The sequence below is a fragment of the Adiantum capillus-veneris genome, chromosome 26 (genome assembly GCF_014529385.1).
Source record: "Adiantum capillus-veneris isolate H3 chromosome 26, ASM1452938v2, whole genome shotgun sequence".
NCBI classification, from domain to species: domain Eukaryota; kingdom Viridiplantae; phylum Streptophyta; class Polypodiopsida; order Polypodiales; family Pteridaceae; genus Adiantum; species Adiantum capillus-veneris.
The window spans coordinates 18,329,799-18,342,897 of record NC_140956.1 but is presented as its reverse complement, the minus strand read 5'-3'; positions in this window follow the sequence as shown (position 1 = coordinate 18,342,897).

The window sequence follows — 13,099 nt, the reverse complement described above, 5'->3', positions numbered from 1 at the left end:
CACCCCTATATATCTACACCTACATCTCAAGTTGTCATTTCTCTAAGTCAAGCTTGGCATAGGCATAGTATGGAAACAATAACATTTTGGAAAGCAAGAATTTAGCTTTCTCAACTTTTGAAATGTTGCTATTGATATATATTCAACATCCCCAAATGAGGACATCTTGACAAAGGTTATGATCCACTTAATAAGAATAACCATTAGTGATTAAACTGAAATCAAAATATTGCATGAATTACTTCATGGTGGAATGATTGAGACTTGAAACTTCAAACATCTTACAGGCAAATAAGAATATCCAAAAAAATCAACAATATTTCTCAAATCTGTATGAAACTCCAGTAATCTAAATAAAATACTCTCACTCAGTGCAGCACCATTTAACAAAAAGAAATATTTATATTGCATTTATAGAGGAATCCAGCCTCATAAAAATAATTACAAATGGAGACAATGTTGTTGCTGTTAGGCTTCTCCTACAAGTATTTTTCTTTCTCATTTAGAGATTCATATACACGAGTATTTGTGTGTCTATGACACTAGGGAAGATAGTAGTACTATAGGGATGGCTTTTCTAAGAGCTCCTAGAGAGTACCTATTGGTTCAAGATTCTACAAAAATCCTACTATTCTTATCAAAATCTTTTAACACGGTAGTGAAAGGTTCCTCATGGAACAAAAATAGGGTGATTTCCATCTCTGCACATGGTTGCTTGCTCATGTCCTCTCAAAACAAGTTGACTCTGGAAGTAAACAACAGATTATATGAGCACAAAGTTATAAAGTACAAAATGATATCATTCTAATAATCTAATGACAACTATACAAAGAATAAATTATAAGAAAAATCTTTGATGACTCTCCATAGATAACACAACTTACTTACATTGTGAGACTCAATCACATGCTACAAAACTATAGATGGCGCACCAAAGCCATCAACAAAATAGCACCACCCAATGTTATGAGGTGTGAAGCCTAAAAATTGAAAGCCATAAAGAGGTTAATTTCCTCCAGCATGATAAACTTAAAGATGGAGATGATCTTAAGCTCTGAATGTAAGCTACAAGGGTAGTTTTCTCACCATTCTATCTTTATGTTGGAGATGAATCCTTGCAATTCCCATGCACTATTCACACCTCCTGTTCTTGTGGTATGCAAGTCATGTGAGTTGATGCTTTTTCCACCTTCGGGAGTAGAGGTTTCCATGTAGTGCGAGTGAATGAAAGTAGAAGGAGAAGAATCTTGTTTCATGCTGTAATGGAGGTGAGAGAAGGGAGAGGAACTAGCTTGGTGTGGAACTATGTGGTGGGCAAGGGGAAGAGATGGGGGAGAAGCTTGCTTGGTACTACAATGGAGATGGGAGAAAGCTAGTAGAGAGATAATGTTGGACTATAAGGGGGTGCATGTGGTTGTTGCAGCCATGGAGAGCTTGGAAAAGGGTTTGTAGAGAGAGAAAATCACTTTTAGCTATAGAATAGGTTTGGAAAGACTTTGGAGGGTGGAAAATGATGTTTTGAATTTTTTAGTGCACGTTTTTTACTTTTGGAGGTCAAAAATACTTTTTTGACCATGAAATAGGTTAGGGGACCTTTTAAGGAGGGAAAACTTGAAATTTGAATTTTTTTGAAAATTTGAAATTTTTAGTGTATTTTTTAATCCGGGCCAAAAAGTGGGGGAAAAAAGGTCAAAGTGGTCCCCCCCCCCCCCCCCCCCCCTCCCTTTCCCCTAGCCACCTCTCTTACCTTCTCACTAGGTAAGAGGCCATTAAGAGGTGTAAGGCTACCTTGTCCCCCTACTTTTTTGAGGGTATAGAGTGTGTCCACCACCCTCTTCCTATTGACTGGCCTCTAATTAACCTTAATCCCAAAGGGCCCCTAGAGGGTTCATATTTTTCCTAATGTAAACACCTCTTTTCTACCCTTTATCCTCTCTATGATTAACCATGAATTATCTTTTGATGCAGTTATTTTCATCCTTGTATAGTATGTTTTCCATCACCACCAGGCACCCACGTATTGAATCTTTAAAAAAATAAAAATAAAGAAAAGATTTCTAAGTTGAGTGTAGCATTTTTAAGCTTTACTGGTAAGGTGGGTGAGGATACCGTAGACTTTCAAGACAACTTGGAAATAGCCTGTGTCATCTCTGGGAGAGATGATGATGCTTCGCGCTTGCGCATCTTCCCACTTCTAATGAAGGTGGAGGCAAGATCATGGTGCAATGCCTTGGCACAAGCAACCAAGGAACGATGGGACTTATTAAGAGCATCCTTTGTCAATCATCTTGGAGAGGGCACCACATCAGAGAAGCTATGGCAATTGTTGATGGAGTTGAAGCAAGGTAGCATGCTAGAGTACGCATCATACGAGTCAAAGTTTGTATGTCTATGGGGGTGATGGGTTGCATCCCTAAGGGAGGATGAGGGGGCACCTGATTTCCTAAAGAAGGATCGATTTGTCCTAGGTTATGGCCAACTCTTAAAGAGAAGGTGAAGGGAAGGTTTCCTACTACGTATGAGCTATCAGTTGAAGTGTCCCACCTTAAACACAAGAAGTTGCACCTACAAGACAAGAATGCCGATGAAGATAAATCCGTTAGGACCCAAGCACCTTTAGCACCACCTACAACAGCCTCCCAAAGGAGTCAACCACAAGAACCAATTGAAGATCAGCAAGACTTGCTCAACCGAATCACCAACCAACTTGAAAATCTCTTAGTCCATTTGGTGCAACAAGGGCATGCACACAATTGCAACCAAGATCAAGGGAGAGGACAACAAAGACAGAACCAAGAATACCACTGCTACAATTGTGGAGAAGACGGTCATGGTATGTATTATTGCCCACTCCCAAGGAGGCAAAATTTCAATAGAGGAGCGAGGCAAAACCAAATTTCACCACCAAGAGCAAGACCACCACCAACCCAGAGCACCACATCAAGCACCACCAATGCAGATTCTACAACCACCGGTTCAACCACACCCACCACCACAACAATCTCTCATTCCACCCTTAACCTCCACAACCAACAACCAAGTGGTGAGTGTTATCAGCCTTGAAGGTAAAATAAAGGTGAAAGTGGAGGAGGATATCAAGGGAGTGGTGAAAGGCAAGACCAAGGTTAAAGGAGTAGATGCAATGGGGGTAAAGCATGCTAGGCATGGTGAATCTTCCCAAAAAGAAGAAAAGATGAAAATTAAAGGAGAATCTAGCAAAAAGCCATCCAAGTCACGACATAAAATTGACATTGTAGATTTCTCTTTGGGTGAATGTTCTAAACCATATGATTTGGTTCAAGATGTTTCTGTGCAGGGCCCAAAAATCACCTAGCCCCAATTACTCCACCTAGCACCTAGGGTGAGGAGACAATGGACAAAGATGGTTAGCACAAGGAGACCGAAGCCAAAGATAGCTGGTGCTATCTCTGGGAGGAATGTAGATGACATACTTCCGGTGATGGATGCTCACATCAAAGGGCAACACATCTCCAATATCTACATCGATGGTGGCGCACAAATATGTGTCATGAGTGAAAAAATGATGCACCATTTAGGCTTATATGTGAGTAGGCCAACACCATGCCTAGCCAAAATGGAAAATAATGTAAAAGTTGAATGTGTTGGCATTGTGAATGCAGTTAGGGTAAAGGTTTTCAACACCAAGGTGGATGTGGACATCTTTGTCATGCCACATAAAGGGGAGGGCTATCCTATCAATCTAGGAGGCCTTGGCTTATGGCTATGAAAGCCAAACAAGACTGGGGTACCGGCATAATCCAGATGAAGGATGCAAAAGGGAGGCCAATACTTTATGACATGAAGATAGTTCAACAATGTGACATGGATCTAGAAACCTCCAAGGATGAGTTTTCTAGTGACTCTTCAACCACTTCAGAGGAGGATTCAACAATGACCGAAGAAAGCGACAATAGATTGAGGTGATGGGGATCATTCTCAAGGACCCTAAGAAGATGGAGTAACTTGATGCATCATCATCAAACCAAGGGGAGCCACCAAGTATACACCCTCTGGTAGAAGCAAGTAAGCTGCATTGAATGCTCTCTAGTGAGTTGTGTGGGAAGGAGCGTGAAGATTATGTTTTGATGCTAAGTAAGTTTCCCACATTGTTCATTGATGAATTTGATAAAAACACTAGCATCATAGTAGTTTAGCATCACATCAAGCTCAAGGAGGGAAGTAAACCTGTAGTGCGGAAGCTCAGACGGCTAGGAGTAATTCAACAAGAGGCCTTGCTCAAGGAGGTGAGGAAATTATTAGAAGCAAGTTTTATCTATCCTGTAGAAGACTCGGAGTGGGTTTCTCCAGTGGTAGTCACACCAAAGAAGAATGGTAAGTGGAGGGTTTGTGTTGATTACAAGCCCCTTAATGCACCCACAAAGAGGGACCATTTCCCTCTCCCTTTCCAAGATGAACTTCTCAATGAGGTAGCATGACATGAGCACATGGTACGTGATGGCTACTCAGGATACTTCCAAATTAGTATTGCTGAAGAAGATCAAAAGAAGACAAATTTCATCACACCATGGGGATGTTTTGCTTACAGAGTTATGCCTTTTGATCTCACCAATGCTCCAACCACTTTTCAGTGCTATGTGACATTTGTTTTTCAACCATTCTTTAGAAAACCAATCCGTGTTTTTATTGATGACTTTTGTATCTATAGCTCTTGATCTCTTCATTTGGAGAAAGTTTATGAAGGTCTAGCTAGGTTGTAAGATTTGGGTGGCCAACTCAATGTGGAGAAATGCCACATTGGTGAAAGCAAGGTTACTCTTCTTAGTCACGTAATCTCGACCAAAGGTATTGAAGCTGACCCAAGCAACGTTCAATCCTTGGTGTCTTTACCATCACCCACTATGACCAAGAAGTTGGTTGATTTTCTTCAAAAGGTGAGGTATTTGAGTAGGTTCATTCACCTGCTTGCACAAGTGGTTCTCCCTTTACAACAAGTTACCCATCAAGAGATCTTTACTTGGAGTAAAGAAAATGAACAATAGTTCAATGAGGTAAAACAAATCTTAGCCTCACTACCCACCATTTCACCTCCAAAGTGGGATGAGCCATTTTATGTTAATCCTAGTGTGGGCAATGACACACTTGGGGCGATATTGATGGAAAGGGATCCTCAAACTTCTTTCATGCGTCCTATCTACTTCTCTAGTGGCATGTGTTAGGAAATATGACATAGCTAAGTAGATAATTGAGTAGATTACTTAATGGAGAGAGATAATTTACACACACAAGAGATTATAGAGTAGATAGAGAGAGAGAGAGTACACACGATATATGTGGTTCACCCAATGTGGGCTAGGTCCACGGGAAAGCAGCCACTCAATGGCTTTAGTACTTCAAAACAAGAAGTAGATTACAAAGGGATTATACTCTTTTGGAGATCCCACCTTGCTTCACTCTCACCACCTCACACCCACCTTGTTGCATCAACTTCACACTATGAAATGTGTGTAGAAATGGCCTCCTTTTATAGGCCAAAAGGGCTGCCCTCTCTCATGAGAGGCAACCATGTGTACCCACCCTTGTGTAGATAAGTCCAAATCGGACCCTCCAATACGCTCATGTGTGGCCGCCCTTGAGAAGACAAGTCCGATTTTGAATTCGGCCACTAGCCATTGAATTTGGCCACCCCACTTTTCGGTCGCCGTCCGGCCATAATATTCCGACGAAAAGGAATATTCCGGCTGAAAATTTTGGTTTCCACTGAGTGATTTTTATTTATGGTGAGTGATTTTTCTTCATGCACAATGCCTTCTCCTCATAATGGGGGCCTTATAATGTGCATTTTTAACACAAAAAATTACAAGGGGTAAATCAGGCTCCATACTTAACAATCTTCCACTTGGAGACTGATCTCCAAAACAAACCGGTGACTACTTTCCATTCTGGCTTCTTATCCTTGAATGCCAATTGAAGATGAGAAAAAGCTCAACTTATCCTTGTTGACCACCTTTGTAAACATGTCTGCAGGATTTTCACTTGTATGCACCTTTCCTAGCTTTAGCTGTCCCTCTTCCAAAAGAGTGCGTATGAAGTGATATCTCACCTCAATGTGCTTTGTCCTTGAATGAAAGACTGAGTTCTTTGCAAGATGGATAGCGCTTTGGCTATCACTCTACAAGACATAATTATCTTGTCTGAATCCAAGCTCTTCTAAGAATCTGTGAAGCCACAGAATTTCTTTGATTGCCTCCGTTATTGCTACGTACTCTGCTTCCGTGGTAGAAAGTGAGACCACTTTCTGCAGCTTTGAAGCCAAGGTTATTGCTGTGCCACCAACCATGAAGACATAGCAGGTAGTGCTCCTTTGAGTATCTTTGTCACCTGCCATATTTGTATCAGTATACCCTTCTAGAAAAATATCAGTTCCTCCAAAATACAAATCATTTGTTGTTGTCCCTTTTAGATACCTAAGTATCCACTTGACAGCTTGCCAATGCTCTTTACCTGGGTTGTCCATGAACCTACTTACAACTCCCACTGCATGTGCAATGTATAGCCTTGTCTAGACCATAGCATACATAAGAGAACCTACCGCTGCAACATATGAAACTTTAGACATAGGATACATAAGAGAACCTACCGCTGCAACATATGAAACTTTAGACATATAGGCTATCTCCTCTTGTGTCTTTGGACACATATCCTTGGTTAGTTTAAAGTGACCATCCAAAGGTGTGGAAACCGTTTTTGCATTTTGCATTGCAAACCTATCTAGTACCTTCTTGATGTAATCCTCTTGAGATACCTTTATTGTCTTCTTCGTCCTGTCCCTTGATATCTTCATACCAATTATCCTCTTTGCAGCACCTAAATCTTTCATTGAAAAAGATTTAGACAGCTCCTTTTTTAGGTCTTTGATGTCCTACATGTTAACGCTTGCAATCAGCATGTCATCAACATACAACATTAGGATGATGAACTTCCCATCTCCCAAATTCTTCGTGTAAACGTAATGATCTGAGTTGCATCTTATGAATCCAAAATCCAACATCCATCGATCCAACTTCAAGTACCATTGTCTTGATGCTTGCTTTAAACCATACAAGATCTTCTTTAATCTGCAAACCATTTTCTCCTTACCTTTTACTTCATACCCCTTTGGTTGAAGCATGTAAATTTTCTCTTCTAAGTCACCGTGAGGGAATGCCGTATTTACATCCATTTGATCAGTATTTAGATAATGAGAAGCCCCAAGGCTTAAGACAAGCCTAATTGAGTTCATTTTTACAACAGGAGAAAATATTTCATTGAAGTCAATACCTTTCTTTTGAGAAAACCCTTTTACCACAAACCTGTGACTTGTACCTTTTCTTCCCACCTTCTTCTTCCTTCAGCTTGTACACCCGTTTGTTTTGAAGTGCCCGCTTACCTTTAGGCAACTCAACCAACTCCCATGTTTGGTTGCGATGTAATGATTCCATCTCCACTTGCATGCTCTTCATCCATTCTTCTTTGGATTCGTGTTGCATAGCTTCCTCGTATGATTCCGGCTCTCCAGAATTTGAGATCAAGAGATGGTTGAAGGAAGGAACAAACCTTTTTGGAGGTGTACTTGCTCTTGTAGATCTTCAGGGAATAGGTTGAGGCTCCTCATTTGGTTGACGTTGTTGCACATTGTGACCGTTTGTAGTCCTTGAGTCTTCACCGTCCTCAAGCTCCATGTACTCATCACCTATTTCTTTTGTTTGTTTTCTTTCCAAGTAATCTTTGTACATATTTTGTTCGTTAAAAATTACATGCCTACTCCTTAAGATTGTACCAGGCGATATCCAAAGTCACCTTCTCCATAGCCAATGAAGAAACACTTTTTGGACTTTGCATCTAGCTTTGATCTTAGGCTTCTATCTATGTGCATGAAAGCCTCACACCCAAACACTTTGAAAAATGCATAATTCACCGGTTTACATGTCCATGCATCTTTTGGAACTCCCCCATCCAATGCCATTGAGGGTGACCAATTGATTAAGTACACATACATACTTATAGCTTCCGCCCAAAGCTCAAGTGGTAGGCTTGCATGTAGCCGCCTGCTTCATGCTCGCTCCATGATTGTTCTATTCATCCTTTCGGAATTTCCATTTTGTTGAGGTGTCCTTGGGGTTGTTCTTTGCCTCTGAATACCATTGCTAGCACAAAAGCTTTCAAAAGCTTGGCTGCAATATTCGCCTCCATTGTCAGATCTAAGGCATTTAACCTTAGTACTTGTTTCATTCTCCACAAAGGCTTTCCACCTTTGAAATAATGGTGTACTTGTAGGACCACAAACGTCAGAATGAACCAACTTAAGTTTTTTATTTTCTCTTTCATTTCTAGATTTTTGAAATTTTACCCTCTTTTGTTTACCATAAACACAACCTTCACAGAACTCTAAGTCCACTTCTTTCAAACCTGGTAGAAGCTTCTTTGTTTGAAGGATTTGCATTCCTTTGGCACTCATATGCCCAAGGCAATAGTGCCACACCGCACTATCGACCTCTACAGTTGTTGCACAAGCTGAAGGTTGCGTGCTAACATTACACAAGTAAAGTGTACCAACCTTTTCTCCCTTGGCAACCACCAAAGATCCCTTTGAGATCTTCCACTGTTTGCTTCCAAATGCAATGTTGTGACCTTCATCGTCCAATTGTCTTGTAGAGATCAAATTTTTGCGAAGAGAAGGAACATGCATAACATCTTTAAGCTTCCATTCATTTTCGTTAGCAGTTTTGACACAAACTGTACCTTTGCTGACAATTTCACAAGCTTCATCATCTCCCAAGTATACATACCCAAAATTACCTTTGGTGTAATCTTGGAAATGCTGCTTGTGTGGTGTCGCATGGAATGAAGCCCCGGAATCTACTATCCAGGAATTAGACACATTGTCTAATGAGAGAATTAGAGCATCCTGCTCTACTTTACCTGCCACATTGGCCTCCGATGTTGGCTTGTTGTCTTGAGACTCCGACTCCTTCTTCTTCTTGGACCAACAATCCTTCTTAACGTGGCCCTTCTTGCCGCAGTTCCAACATTCAAGAACTGACTTTGTGAGTGACTTGCTCCGTCTTGAGAGATCACGACCCTTTTGGTTATTGAACCTCTCCTTAGGCCTTTTGTTTCCGCTGACAGTGCATCACTTGATGATTCTCCTGTGCTTCTCCTTTGCATTTCCTCGCATAGGAGAACACCCACAACATCATCAAACTTAAGAGTATTTGTGCCAGAGATAGAATTACTTACAGCCATAACAAGGCTGTCCCAACTATCCGATAGAGATGATAGTATAAGGAGAGCTCGCACTTCATCATCAAAATTGATTTTCACTGATCAAAGTTGACTTATGTTTGTGTTAAAGTCATTTAGGTGTTCTGCAAATGAATCATTCTCTCTCATCTTTAGATTGAATAAGCGCTTCATGAGAAATACCTTATTGGATGCCGATGGTTTCTCATGGAAGTCGTCAAGTGACTTCATCAAATCCTCCGTGGTCTTCATCTCCAAAACATTGAAGGCCACCATTGACGCCAAGCTTAACCGGATTGTTTCCAATGCCTTTCAATCAAGGACAATCCATGCTTCATCTACCATCATTGTGGGCTTCTTTGCAAGACCGCCTAGTGGCAAATAGAGGTCCTTTTGGTAGAGATAGTCTTCAATTTGCATCTTCCAATGTTGGTAGTTTTTATGGTGAACTTCTGATCTTGAGCTTCCCTTCATCCACCATTACTCCCACTCAATTCAAGGAATCTTTTCCTTGAGATAATTTAGCTACGAGCAAACCTTGCTCTGATACCAGTTGTTAGGGAATATGACATAGCTAAGTAGATAATTGAGTAGATTACTTAATTGAGAGAGATAATTTACACACACAAGAGATTATAGAGTAGAGAGAGAGAGAGAGAGAGTACACACGATATACGTGGTTCACCCAATGTGGGCTACGTCCACGGAAAAGCAGCCACTCAATGGCTTTAGTACTTCAGAACAAGAAGTAGATTACAAAGGGATTATACCATTTTGGAGCTCCTGCCTTGCTTCACTCTCACCACTTCACACCCACCTTGTTGCATCAACTTCACACTATGAAATGTAGAAATGGCCTCCTTTTATAGGCCAAAAGGGCTGCCCTCTCTCATGAGAGGGAACCATGTGTAGCTACCCTTGTGTAGATAAGTTTAAATCGGACCCTCCAATCCGCCCATGTGTGGCCGCCCTTCAGAAAACAAGTCCCTTTTTGAATTCGGCCGTCGACCAACCGACCGGTCCTTTTTTGAACACTTTTCGGCCACCGACTAGCCATAATATTCCGACGAAAAGGAATATTCCGGTTGAAAATTGGCTCGAGCTTGGGCTTGAGACTGGGTGTGAAAATTTTGGTTTCTGCCCCGAGTGATTTTTATTTCTGGCAAAAGATTTTTCTTCACGCACGATGGCTTCTCCTCATAATGGGGGCCTTACAAATGTGCATTTTTAACACAAAAAATTACAAGGAGTAAATCAGGCTCCATACTTAACAGCATGATGACTCCATCAGAGAAGGAATACACAGTAGTGGAGCACATGGTGCTTGCATTAATGTTTGCTACCACCAAAGTTTGCTCTTATTTATTTTCTAGACCATTAATAATCTTAACAATGGAAGAAGTATTTCCTTATGTAATGCAGCACATGGATGTTTCTTCTAGGATTTCCAAATGGCTCACAAGGCTGCAAGAGTTTGACTACACAATGCAAGTGAAGAACTCTAGAAGGGCCAGTGTTTCTCTGCCACCTCAAATAAAAATTCATAACATGTTCAGCTGCGTGACATGGTGCATGGTGTGTTGTATCGTATTGTCATTGCGTCCTAGCCGCATTCCAAGCTAGGTGGTACCCTATTGTTTGCCTTCATGATGATGTCGTCATGCGTTAGTCCTTGTGTTGAGGCCACTGGGGTTTATCCTGCAAATCCATCTTTCAACACCAGCAAGGAAAGTGCCCATATCATCTTCCTCATGCATAATCTTTGATTCCAACTCTTTACACATCAATGCAATTTTAGCCTCATTGCAACTTGGACAAAGACCAGCCAAAATATCCCAAGCCTGTTTTGCAGATTTTATTGAACAAATGTAAGGAGTAATAGTGCACTTCATAGACAATGCAATCAATGCATGAGCCTATGCATATTTGACATCCCAATGAGCTTGTTCTGCTGTAGGCAAAACAACTCTAACAATAGTAATCCTTGCAATAAGACCTGCAACATCCTCAACATCACCTGTATCCTTAGAACCGGGACGTACATCATTGCCTTACACAATATTCCGGATGCCCTTTGACACAAGAACATGTTGCATCATGTAAGCTCACATAGGGTAATTGTCCCCATCGAATCTATCCTCAACAGCAAACATCTTGAACACATATGTGTTGTTGTCAGCCATGGTAAATGCTGCACCTGATGTGAAAACTACCCAAAAAGAGGAGAAACAAAGGGGGGAAAACACGTGCTATATAGCACAAATAGTAGAAGACTATAATGGACGTGTTATGTGGAAATGGTATTGACAGAAATTCTATACAAAATGACGATATAGCTTGTGCAGTGCTGCTTGTAGAGGCCAAAATGAGCCCGAATCAAATATTTGAGCAAACTAAGCTCTTTGAGCTTCTCTGAAAGTTTTGTTGACCTACAAATGCTCGCCAAACCTCATTGAAATCGGAGAAAGTGAGCAGGCGTGTGTTGGAGCTGTTGGCGACTAAGCCCGGGAGGATGCAACCTTCTCTGATACCAATTGTTGGAATTAGGGTTGCAAAAAACCACACAGCTTGGAGAAGACGAAGGAAGCTCAAGGCAAACAATTGAGAGTGTATAACTTATCTCTAGGGTTAACCCAAATCTTTTGAACTGTGTGGAAAATTTCAGTATTTCCTTAGCCTTAATGACATGCACAAAGGCTGCCATGTGGTCCCTTGGATTCCTATTTCCTGAATATTTTTTGTTAATCCATTTTTAGACTTGAGAAGGTCTGATCCACCATTCTAAACATAGGATCCTCTATTCCTCCTCTATAAGCCCTTTTTGACCTGGGATATGGTACATGTTCCTATCCTAGGGGTGCTCCTAATCCATAGTTCCTGACGGGTCTAGCAAGTATTTGTTCTTCTGCTTGGCTTCTTTCTTCTCTTTCTCATTGTGGTGCTTCCATCCTAATAGGATTTAGCGTTCTTATCCTACTCTCATCCTAGTATTGCCGATGCACTGGGGTTTTGGTGGTTCTTCTAACCGAGACACGATTAATATCCACCCCCTTTCATGTTCGCATCTAATGTCGCAAATTATTCAAACCGCGCTTGAAATGATAGTGGCAATGCTTGTGAGTTTTGAGGGTTAGGCAGTGATTGTTTATTCAATTGTGTTGTGGTTTCGTAATCATCTAAGAAGGGAGTTGTAGTTTTGCTTGGGGTTTCTATGAGCTTTTGCTTCTCTATCGAAGCTTGTGCCATGAGTTCTCACGTTATCATTCTCCCTACATCGTCTGGGTGAATTGGCTCATATTCTCATCCAAACTTATTGACAAAAATAATATGGTTTCCTATTATCAATTCATATGAAAACAAGTATAGGACTTTTTCCATGCTTAACTCGTTCACATGGGGCTCCATGAATTGGTAGTAAGAGGTGACTCTTCCTTCCTCGTGCTTGTAAATCCCAATATTTTTATGAATCATTGCCATTCTCTCCATTCTCTTGTCATGAATGTAGCAGTCTCCGGAAAAAGAGAGTTTAGGAGGTATCTCTCGAGTCTTCATGACCATCTTCCCTTTTGCTACCTTGTCTCCATATCGATTGTAATTTTCAAGGTCTTTGACAATGAGATAGTGGTTCAACTCCTCATTTTGAAGGCTATCACCATCATCAATTACCATGATTACTGCTAATCCTCTCATTGTTCGTTCTTCAATACAAATGCATTGACGTCCTCGAACATCAACATACATTAGGGCCCCATGGTCATTGGTTCCCTTAAGAAAAATTGTAGTGTATTTTGGTATATTTAAGGGTTTTTGAGAGGTGCTACCCCCCCATGGTCCCTTG